The following is a 10,799-nucleotide window of genomic DNA, read 5'->3' as shown; positions in this document are numbered from 1 at the left end:
CACAGGGGCTTGTTATACAGATTATTTCATAACACAAGTATTAAGCCCAGTACCCCATTGTTATCTTTTCTGTTCCTCTCCCTTTTCCCACCTTCCCCACTCAAATAGACTCCAGTGTCTGTTGTCTGTTTTTTCCTTCTTTGTGTTCAGAAGTTCTCATTATTTAGCTCCCATTTCAAGTGAGAACACGTAGCTGCATAGTATTCCATGGTGCACATATGTGTTCTGTGTGGGAAACGTGTAAGGAAAGAAAAGAAACACACAATACTTTTAAATGTAAACCTACTTTATCCCGAGTATATGGCAATATAGATATAATAAGCATGTGATACAATAAACAAATTTTAATGGGAAGGGGAGAAGGGAAAATGTATATACATACATATATATATATATATATTTACACTCACCAGATTATGGGGGGTTCATCACCAGACAGGGAAGCAACAGCCTGGGATTCAGAATTGGCCACTAGTCCATGCACAGATGAGGAGAGGTCCCATGAATCTTTGGCACGGTCTGGGAACCAAGCTCTTTTTGTAACCAGTTGCTTGTCATGAGGGCCAGTCATGAGGGCCCTTTGCAACTGAGCTCAAGGAACACTAAAAGGTCAACTTCTTTTTGCAATTGCCTGTTGCTTCTCAATAACTGTTTTTCAATAACTGTTTCTCCGAAGCAGCACTGGATGAATGCCTCAAGGGGCTCACACAACTCGTTCCAGGACTTAGTGACCATTGTTTGTGTCCCTGTTCAATTGAGTTCAAATTTAATATTTTTTTCCTCCACAATGTGCCATATTATCTGCATCCAATCTGTCATCTTTGGGCATTTAGGTTGATTCCATGTCTTTACTATTGTGAATAGTGCTGCAATAAATATTTACGTGCTTGTGTCTTTATGACAGAACAATTTATATATACCTCTGGGTATACACCCAGTAGTGAGACTGCTGGGTCAACTGATAGTTCTGCTTTTATCTCTTTCGAGGAAAGCACTGTTGTGCTTTCCACAATGGTGGGACCAATGTACACTCCCACAGTGTATGTGTTCTCTTTCTCCACAACCTTGCCAGCATCTGTTATTTTATGACTTTTTACAATAGCCATTCTGACTGGTGTGAGATGGTGTCTCACTGTGCCTTTGATTTGCATTTCTCTAATGATCAGTGATATTGAGCTTTGTATTCTATGGTCGTTGGTCACATGTATGTATTCTTTTGAAAAGCATTCATGTCCTTTGCCCACTTTTTAAACATTTTTTTTTATTTCCATAGGTTTTAAGACAACAGGGACCATTTGGTTACATTAGTAAGTTATTTATTGATTTGTAAGATTTTGGTGCATCCATCACCTCATGTGTGTACACTGAACCCAATTTGTAGCCTTTTGTGCCTCACCACCTTCTCCCCTTTCTCCCTGAGTCCCCAAAGTCCATTGTGTCATTCTTATGCTTTTGCATCCTTATAGCTTAGCTCCCAATTATAAGTGAGAATATATGATGTTTGGTTTTCCATTCCTGAGTTACGTCACTTAGAATAATAGTCTTCAATCCCATCCAGGTTGCTGCAACTGTCATTAATTCATTCCTTTTTATGTCTGAGTGGTATTCCATCGTACATATGTACCACAGTTTCTTCATCCACTCGTTGATTGATGGGCATTTGGATTGGTTCTACATTTCTGAAATTGCAAATTCTGTTGCTATAAATATGTGTGTGCAAGTAACTTTTTTGTATAATGACTTTTTTTCCTCTGGGTACATAGCCAGTAGTGGGATTGGTGGATCAAATGGTACTCCTACTTTTAGATGTTTAAGGAATCTCCACACTACTGTCCATAGTGATTGTACTAGCTTACATTCCCACCAGCAGTGTAGAAGTGTTCCCTTTTCACCACACTCACACCAACATCTATTTTTTTTTTATTATGACCATTCTTGTGGGAGTAGGGTGGCATTGCATTGTGGTTGTAATTTGCATTTCCCTGATCATTAGTGATGTTGAGCATTTTTTCATATGTTTGTTGGCCATTTGTATATCTTCTGAGAATTGTCTATGACCATACCTCCAAAAGCAATCTACAAATTCGATGCAATTGCCATCAGAATACCATCATCATTCTTCACAGAACTAGAAAAAGCAATGCTAAAATTCATATGGAACCAAAAAGGAGCCCGCATAGCCAAAGCAATATTAAACAAAAAGAACAAATCAGAAGGCATCATATTACCTGATTTCAAACTATATCATAAGACCATAGTCAGAAAACAGCATGGTTCTGGTATAAAAACAGGCACATAGACAAATGGAACATAATGGAGAACCCAGAAATTAACCCAGATATTTACAGCCAACTGATCTTTGACAAAGCAAACAAAAGCAAAGTGGGGAAAGAACACCCTACCCAACAAATGGTACTGGGATAATTGGTAAGCCACAAGTAGGAGAATGAAATTGGATCTTTATCTCTCACCTTATGCAAAAATCAACTCAAGATGGATCAAGAACTTAAATCTAGGACCTGAAAGTATAAAAATTCTAGATGACGACATCAAAAAAACCCTTCTGGACATTGGCTTAGGCAAAGATTTCATGACCAAGATCCCAAAGGCAAATGCAAGAAAAACAAAGATAAACAGGTGGGATTTAATTAAACTGAAGAGCTTTTTCACGGCAGAAGGAACAGCCAGCAGAGTAAACAGACAATCCACAGAATGGGAGAAAATCTTCACAATCTGTATATCTGACAAAGAACTAATATCCAGAATATACAATGAGCTCAAACAAATTAGCAAGAAAAAAACAAACACTCCCATCAAAAAGTAAGCTAAGGACATGAATAGACAATTCTTTGGCCAATTTTTAATAGGGTTATTTGTTTTTCTCTTGTAAATTTAAGTTCCTTATATTGAATATTAGATCTTTGTCAGAGACATAGTTTGTAAATACTTTTTCTCATTCTATAGGTTGTGTGCTCACTCTATTGATAATTTCTTTTGCTGAGCAGAAGCTTTTAAGTTTAATTAGATCCCACTTGTCAATAGTTGCATTTGTTGTAATTGTTTTTGGTGTCTTTATCATGAAATCTTTGCCTGTTTATATGTCCAGGACGGTATTGCCTAGGTTGTCTTCCAGGGCTTTTATAGTTTTGGGTTTTATATTTAAGTATTTAATCCATCTTGGGTTGATTTTTTTGTGTGGTATAAGGAAGAATTCCAACTTCAATCTTCTGCATATGGCTAGCCAGTTATTCCAGCACCATTTATTGAATAGGGAATCTTTTCCCCATTGCTTGTTTTTGCCAGCTTTGTCAAAGGTTAGATAGTTGTAGGTATGTGGTCTTATTTCTGGGATCTCTATTCTGTTCCATTGGTGTATGTGTCTGTTTTTATACCAGTACCATGCTGTTTTGGTTACTGTAGTGCTGTAGTATTGTTTGAAGTAAAGTAATGTGATGCCTCAAGCTTTGTGGATTGCCTTGGCTACTTAGGTTCTTTCTTGGTTCTATACGAATTTTTAAGTAGCTTTTTCTACTTCTGTGAAGCATGTCATTGGTAGTTCAATATAGCTTTGGGCAGTACAACCATTTAAATGATATTACTTCTTTCTCTCCATTAACATGGAATGATTTTTCATTTGTTTGTTTTTTCTGACTTCTTTGAGCAGTGTTTTGTAATTTTCATTATAGAGATTTTTCACCACCCTGGTTAGCTGTATTCCTATGTATTTTATTCTTTTTGTGGAAATTGTGAATAAAATTGCCTCTCTGATTTGGCTCTTAGTTTGGCTCTTCTTGGTGTATAGGAATGCTAGCAAATTTTGTACATTGATTTTGTATCCTGAAACTGTGTGGAAGTTGTTTATCAGCTTATAGAGCTTTTGGGTCACAACTATACGGTTTAGATAGAGAATTATGTTGTCTGCAAACAGAGGTAGTTGGACTTCTCTTTCTATTTAAACATATTTTATTTCTCTCTTGTCTGATTGCTCTAGCAAGGACTTCTAATACTGTGTTGAATAGGAGTGGTGAGAGAGGGCATCCCTGTCTTGTGCTGAGTTTCAAGGAGAATGTTTCCAGATTTTGCCCATTTAGTATAATGTTGGCTGTGAGTTTGTCATAGGTGGCCTTTATTATTTTGAGGTATGTTCCTTCGATACCTCATTTATTGAGACTTTTTAACAGGAAGCATTGCTGAATTTTACTGAAGACTTTTCTGCATCTATTGAGACAATCACGTGGTTCTTGTCTTTAGTTTTATCTATGTTATGAATCACATTTTATTGATTTGCCCATGATGGACCAACCTTCCATTCCAGGGAAGAAGCCTACTTCACTGTGGTGAATTAGCCTTTTGATGTGTTGCTGGATTCGGTTTGCAAGGATTTTGTTGTGGATTATTGAATGGATGTTCATCAAGGATACTGGCCTGAAGCTTTCTTTTTTTGTTGTGTCACTGCCAGGCTTTGGTATCAGGTGATGCTGGCCTTGTAGAAAAAGTTGGGGAGGAGTCCCTCCTCCTCTATTTCTTGAAATAGTTTTAGTAGGAAGGGTACTGGCTCTTCTTATATCTGTTAAAATTTGACTATTAACCTATCAGCTTCTGGGCTTTTTTTTTTTTGGTTGATAGGCTATTTACTACTGATTCAATTTTTTGGAGCTATTATTGGTCTGTTTAGGGACTCAGTTTCTTCCTGGTTCAGACTTGAGATGGTGTATGTGGCCAGGAATTTATCCATCTCTTCTAGGGTTTCTAGTTTGTGTGTGTAGATGTGTTCATAGTAGTTGCTGGTTGTTATTTTTATTTCTCTGGGGACAGTGGTAGCATTCCCTTCATCATTTCTAATTTTGTTTATTTGAATCTTCTCTCTTTTCTTCTTTATTCATCTAGCTAGTACCCTATCTTATTAATTTTTTCAAAGAACTTTAAGTGATTTTTTGAACAGTTTTTCATGTCTCTATTTCTTTCAATTCTGCTCTGATTTTAGTTATTTCTTGTCTTCTATAAATTTTGTGGTTGAATTCTTCTTGCTTCTCTAATTCTTTCAGTTGTGTTGTTAGATTGTTAATTTGAGATCTTTCTAACTTTATGATGTGGGCATTATTTCTTACGCCCTACCCTAACTTTTCTCCTTCTCCTAGAAATCTCAGAACTATGCTTTCTAAACCAATTCAAACTTTCTCAGTGAATCAACCTGGTCTCCCTGAGGCAAAGTTAGCAATTTTCCATTACACATGGTCCTCTTTCTCTCTAAGAATATCTAACGTAACAATGCAAGTGTTTCATCCCTCCTGGGTATGCGAGGAATTCCTTTTGGCTGAGACCAAGACTTAAAACCTCGTTCTTTCAACATTAATGGAGATTTATTTAGAAAGCCTCCTTTTTTTTATAGCAGCACAATTTATAATCCTTTGGGTATATACCCAGTAATGGGATGGCTGGGTCAAATGGTATTTCTAGTTCTAGATCCTTGAGGAATCACTGCACTGTCTTCCACAATGGTTGAACTAGTTTACAGTCCCACCAGCAATGTAAAAGTGTTCCTATTTCTCCACATCCTCTCCAGCACCTGTTGTTTCTTGACTTTTTAATGATCACCATTCTAACTGGTGTGAGATGGTATCTCATTGTGGTTTTGATTTGCATTTCTCTGATGGCCAGTGATGATGAGCATTTTTTCATGTGTCTGTTGGCTGCATAAATGTCTTCTTTTGAGAAGTGTCTGTTCGTATCCTTCACCCACTGGGGTTGTTTGTTTTTTTCTTGTAAATTTGTTTGAGTTCTTTGCAGAAATAGCTATACTTATACCAGACAAAAATAGATTTCAACAAAAGACTGTAGAAAGAGATTAAAAAGGTCATTATATAATAATAAAGAGATCAATTCATCAATAGGATATAATAATTGAAAAAATATATGTACCCAACACTAAAGCACCAAGATAAATAAAGCAAATATTATAAGGCTAAAGAAAGAGACCTCAATAAAATAATGGCTGGATACTTCAACACCCCACTTTAATCTTTGGATAGATCTTCCAGACAGAAAATCAACAAAGAAACATCAGACAATCTGCACTATAGAACAAATGAACCTAGTAGATATTTACAGAAAATTTCATGCAACAGCTGCAGAATAAACATTCTTCTCCTCAGCACATGGGTTATTCTCAAGGATAGACCATATGTTAAGTAACAAGTCTAAAAACATTCCAAAAATTTGAAATAATATCAAGCATTTTCTCTGACTACAGGGAATAAAACTAGAAATCAATTAAAAAGGAATTTCAGAAACTATACACACACATGGACATTAAACAATATGCTCCTGAATGATTAGTAGGCCGATAAAAAAATTAAGGAGAAAACAGAAAAATTTCTTGAAACAAATGATAATGGAAACATAGCATAGCAAAACCTATGGAATATAGTAAAAGATGTACTATTATAAAAGGAAAATTTATAACTGCAAGTGCCTACATAAAATGCAGAAAATCTTCAAATAAATAACCTAACAATACGTCTTAATTAACTAGAATAAAAAGACCAAACCAAACCCAAAATTAGAAGAAAAGAAATAATGAAGATTACAGTGGAAGTAAATGAAGTTAAAATGAAGAAAACAATGCAAATGATTAATGAAAAAAAGTTGATTTTTTGAAAAAAAACAATTGACAAATATTTAGACAGGCTAACTAAAAAACAGAGAAGATACAAATTAGTAAAATCAGAGGTGAAAAAGCAGACATTACCAGTAACACTTCAGAAAATCAAAAGATCATTAGTGGCTACCATCAGCAATTGTATGCCAACAAATTAGAAAACATAGAGGAAATTAATTCTTAGACACACACAGCTTACCCAGATTGAACTAGGAAAAAATCTAAAACCTGAAAAGACCAATAATAATTAACAAAATTAAAGCCTTAATAAAAAGTCAGTAGGAACAGACTGAAAAATAGAGAAGGAATGAAAATTTCCAAACTCATTCTTTGAGGCTAGTATTACCCTGATATCAAAACCAGACAGACACATTAAAAAAGCAAACTACCGTCCCATATCTGAGAATATTGGTGCAAAAATTTGCAAAACACCTAGCAAACTCTATTAAACAATACATAAATAGGTAATTCCTAATGACCAAGTGGGATTTATCCCAGGGATGCAAGGAAGGTTCAACATTCAAATCAATCAATGTGATACATCAGATAAACAGAATGAAGGGGTAGGGCACAGTGGCTCAGGCCTGTAATCCAAGCACTTTGGGAAGCCGAGGTGGCAGATCACCTGAATTCAGGAGTTTGAAACCAGTCTGGCCAACATGGCAAAACCCCATCTCTACTAAAAATACAAAAATTAACCAGGCACTGTGGTAGGAATCTGTAATCCCAGCTACTTGGGAGTCTGAAGCAGGAGAATCACTTGAACCCAGAAGGCAGAGGTTGCAGTGAGCTGACATCATGCCATTGCACTCCAGCCTGGGTGACAGAGGGAGACTTCATCTCAAAAAAAAAAAGGACAAAGTCCATATAATCATTTCAATTATGCCAAAAAATTATTTGATAAAATTTAATATTCTTTAATTATAAAAAACTCTTTGAAAACTGGGTATGGAATGAACATATCTCAACATAATAAAAGTCATATATGATAGACCCACAGCTAGTATCATACTAAGTGGGGAAAAACTAAAAGCCTTTCCTCTAAAATCTGGAAGATGACAAGAATATCCACTTTTACCACTGTTATTCAGCATAATTCTGAAAGTCCTGTCTGGAACAATCAGACAAGAGAAAGCAATAAAAACATCCCCATTGGAAAAGAAGTCAAATTATCTTTTTTTGCCAATGATATAATCTTATATTTGAAAAAACATAAAGACTCTTCTGATAGAGTTTGAATGTGTGTCCCCTCCCAAATCTCATATTTAAGTGTAATTCTAAATGTTGGAGGTGGGCCCGGTGAAAGGTGATTTAGACATAGGGGTGGATTACTCAGAAATGGCTTAGGACCATCCCATTTGGTACTATCCTCATAATAGTGAGTGAGTTCCTATAACATCTGGTTATTTAAAAGTGTGTAACAACTCGCCCCTCTGTTTTTTGCTCCTGCTTTTTGCCCTATGATGTGCAAGATTCTGCTTCAACTTCTGCCACGACTGTAAACTTCCAGAGGTCTCCCCAGAAGCATATGCCAGTGCTGTGTCTTCTCTACAGCCTGTAGAACCATGAGCCACTTAAACCTCCTTTTTTAAAAATAAATTATCCAGTACCACTCTTATAGTGATGCAAAAATAGCTTAATACAGAAAATTGGCACAAAGAGAGAAAAATTGTTATAAGAATACATGAAATGTGAAGTCAGCTTTGTAATTGGGTAAACAGGCAGAGGTTGAAAGAGTTTGTAGGATACAGAGGAAGATAGAAAAATGAGGGAAAGTTGAGATTTTCTTAGAGACTGATTGAATGGCTGTGACCAAAATGCTGATAGTGATCTGGACAGTGAAGGCCAGGCTGAGGAGGTCTCAGATAAAATTAGAAACTTATTAGGACCGAAACAAAGGTCATGCATGTTGTCTTAGCAAAGTGGTTGGCTGAATTTCTGTATGCCCTAGGGATATATAAAACTTTGATTTTGAAATTGATGATTTAGGGTTTCTGTTGGAAAATGTCGCAAAAATGTCCTGGCTGCGTCTGACAACCTATGCTCACGTGATCTAGCGAAAAAAAATAAGTTGTAACTTAAACTTACAAGGGAAGCATAGTGTAAAAGCTTGAAAACTTTGCAGCCTAGTCATGTGACTAAAAAATAAAGATTTCATAAGAGAGGAACTCAAGCAGCCTAAGGAGCAACCACTTGTCAGAGATATTTGTATAACCTAAAATAAAAGCAAGTGCTGATAGCCAAGACAATGGGAAAGAGGAATTGAAGGCATTTTAGAAATCTAAAAGGCAGCCCCCATCACAGGCCCTGAGGCCTAAAAGAAGAGAATAGTTTCTGGGATCAGGCCCATACCTGCTGCCTTGGGTAGCTTTGGAACATGGCTCCCTGCATCCTGACCATTGCTTCAGCTCCAGGTGTAGGTCAAATTGACCCAGTTACAACTCCAGTCACTGCTTCAGAGGGTGCAAGCCATAAGCCTTGGTAGCTTCCATGTGGTGTTAGGCCCGTGGGTGTACAAAATGCAAGAGCTGAGACTTGGGAGCCTCCACCTTTGTTTCAAAGGATGTGTGAATAAGCCAGGGTGTGAAGGCAGAAGCATGCTGCAGAGGTGGAGCCCTCATGGAGAACCTCTACTAAAACAATGGAGAAAAGAAATGTGGGGTGATAGTCCCCATGCAGGCTCCCCACTGGGGCATGGCCTAGTAGCTCTGTGACGAGAGGATCACTGTCCTACAGACCCCAGAATGGTAGATCTAGCTACAGCTTGCACCTTTCACCTGGAAGAGCCAGAGACACACAATACCAGCCAGAGGCACACAATGCCAGCCCATGAGAGCAGCTATGGGGGCTGAACCATGCAAAGTCACAAGGTTGACCTTCCCAAGGCATTAGTGTGCCTTGGAAATGGGACACAAAGTCAAAAATAATTATTTTGGAGCCTTACAATTCAATAACTGCCCTTCTGGGCTTCAGACTTTCGTGGGTCCTGTGGCCCCTTTATTTTGGCTGATTTCTTCCTTTTAGAATAGGAGTATTTACCCAATGCCTCTGCCCCATTTGTATCTTGGAAGTACTTAACTTTTTTTTTTTTTTATTTTACAGGCATATAGGAGGAATAAACTAGCTTTGTCTTAGATGAGACTTTTGACTTTTGAGTTAAGGCTGAAATGAGTCAAGACTTTGGGAATTACTGGGAAGTCATGATTGTATTTTGAAATATGAGAAGGATATGAGATTTGGAATGGCCAGGGGCAAAATGATATAGTTTGGGTGTGTGTTCCCAACAAAATCTTATATTGAAATGTAATCCTCAATGTTGGAAGTGGGCCTAGTGGGGAGGTGATTGAATCATGAGGGCAGGATTTCCATGAACAGTTTGGCATCATCTCCTTTGGTGCCATTCCCACAATAGTAAGTTTTCATGAGAGCTGGTTATCTACAAGTGTAGCATTTGCCCCCTGCCCTCGCACTTACCATGTGATGTGCAAGCAACGGATTTATTTTTCACCTTGTCAGTTGTCAGAGGCTTCCCCAGAAGCAGAAGCCAGTGCTATGCTTTCTGTACAGCCTGTAGAACCATGAACTAATTAAATCTATTTTCTTTATAAATTAACCAGTCACTGATTATTTTTATAGCAATGTGAGAATGGCCTAATACATCCACCAAAAAACTATTAGAAGTAATAACTTGAGTAAATTTTCAGAATACAAAATCAACATATAGAAATCAGTAGGATTTCTAAGTGCCAACAGTCAACTAACTGAAAAAGAATTAAAAAATGTAACACTATTTGCAATAGCCACAAACAAAACAGAATGTGTGGGAATTTACCAAAGAAATAAAAGTTCTCAACAATTAAAATTGTAAAACACTGATAAAAGAAATGAAAGAGGACCCAAAAATTGGAAAGATATTTTTATGTTCATAGATTGGAAGAATCAGTATTTTTTAAAATGTCCATACAATCCAAAGCAATCTATGCATTTCATGCCATCTCTATCAAAGTAACAGGCCAGGGGCAGTGGCTCATGCCTGTAATCCCAGCACTTTGGGAGGTGGGTGGATCATGAGGTCAGGAGTTCAAGACCAGCCTGGCCAACTTGGTGAAACCCATCTCTACTAAAAATACAAAAAAATTAG

The 10,799-nt window shown here is 37.1% G+C and overlaps 1 pseudogene; it reads right to left on the bottom strand.

Moving 5' to 3' along the window:
- Positions 1-768: 768 nt before the first annotated feature.
- Positions 769-10,799, bottom strand: part of LOC100602951 — a 29,643-nt pseudogene continuing 19,612 nt past the window's right edge.

This window comes from Nomascus leucogenys, unplaced genomic scaffold (assembly GCF_006542625.1).
Source record: "Nomascus leucogenys isolate Asia unplaced genomic scaffold, Asia_NLE_v1 000607F_164872_qpd_obj, whole genome shotgun sequence".
NCBI lineage: Eukaryota > Metazoa > Chordata > Mammalia > Primates > Hylobatidae > Nomascus > Nomascus leucogenys.
The sequence above is the reverse complement of the archived record's forward strand: the minus strand, read 5'-3'. Positions and strand labels throughout refer to the sequence as shown.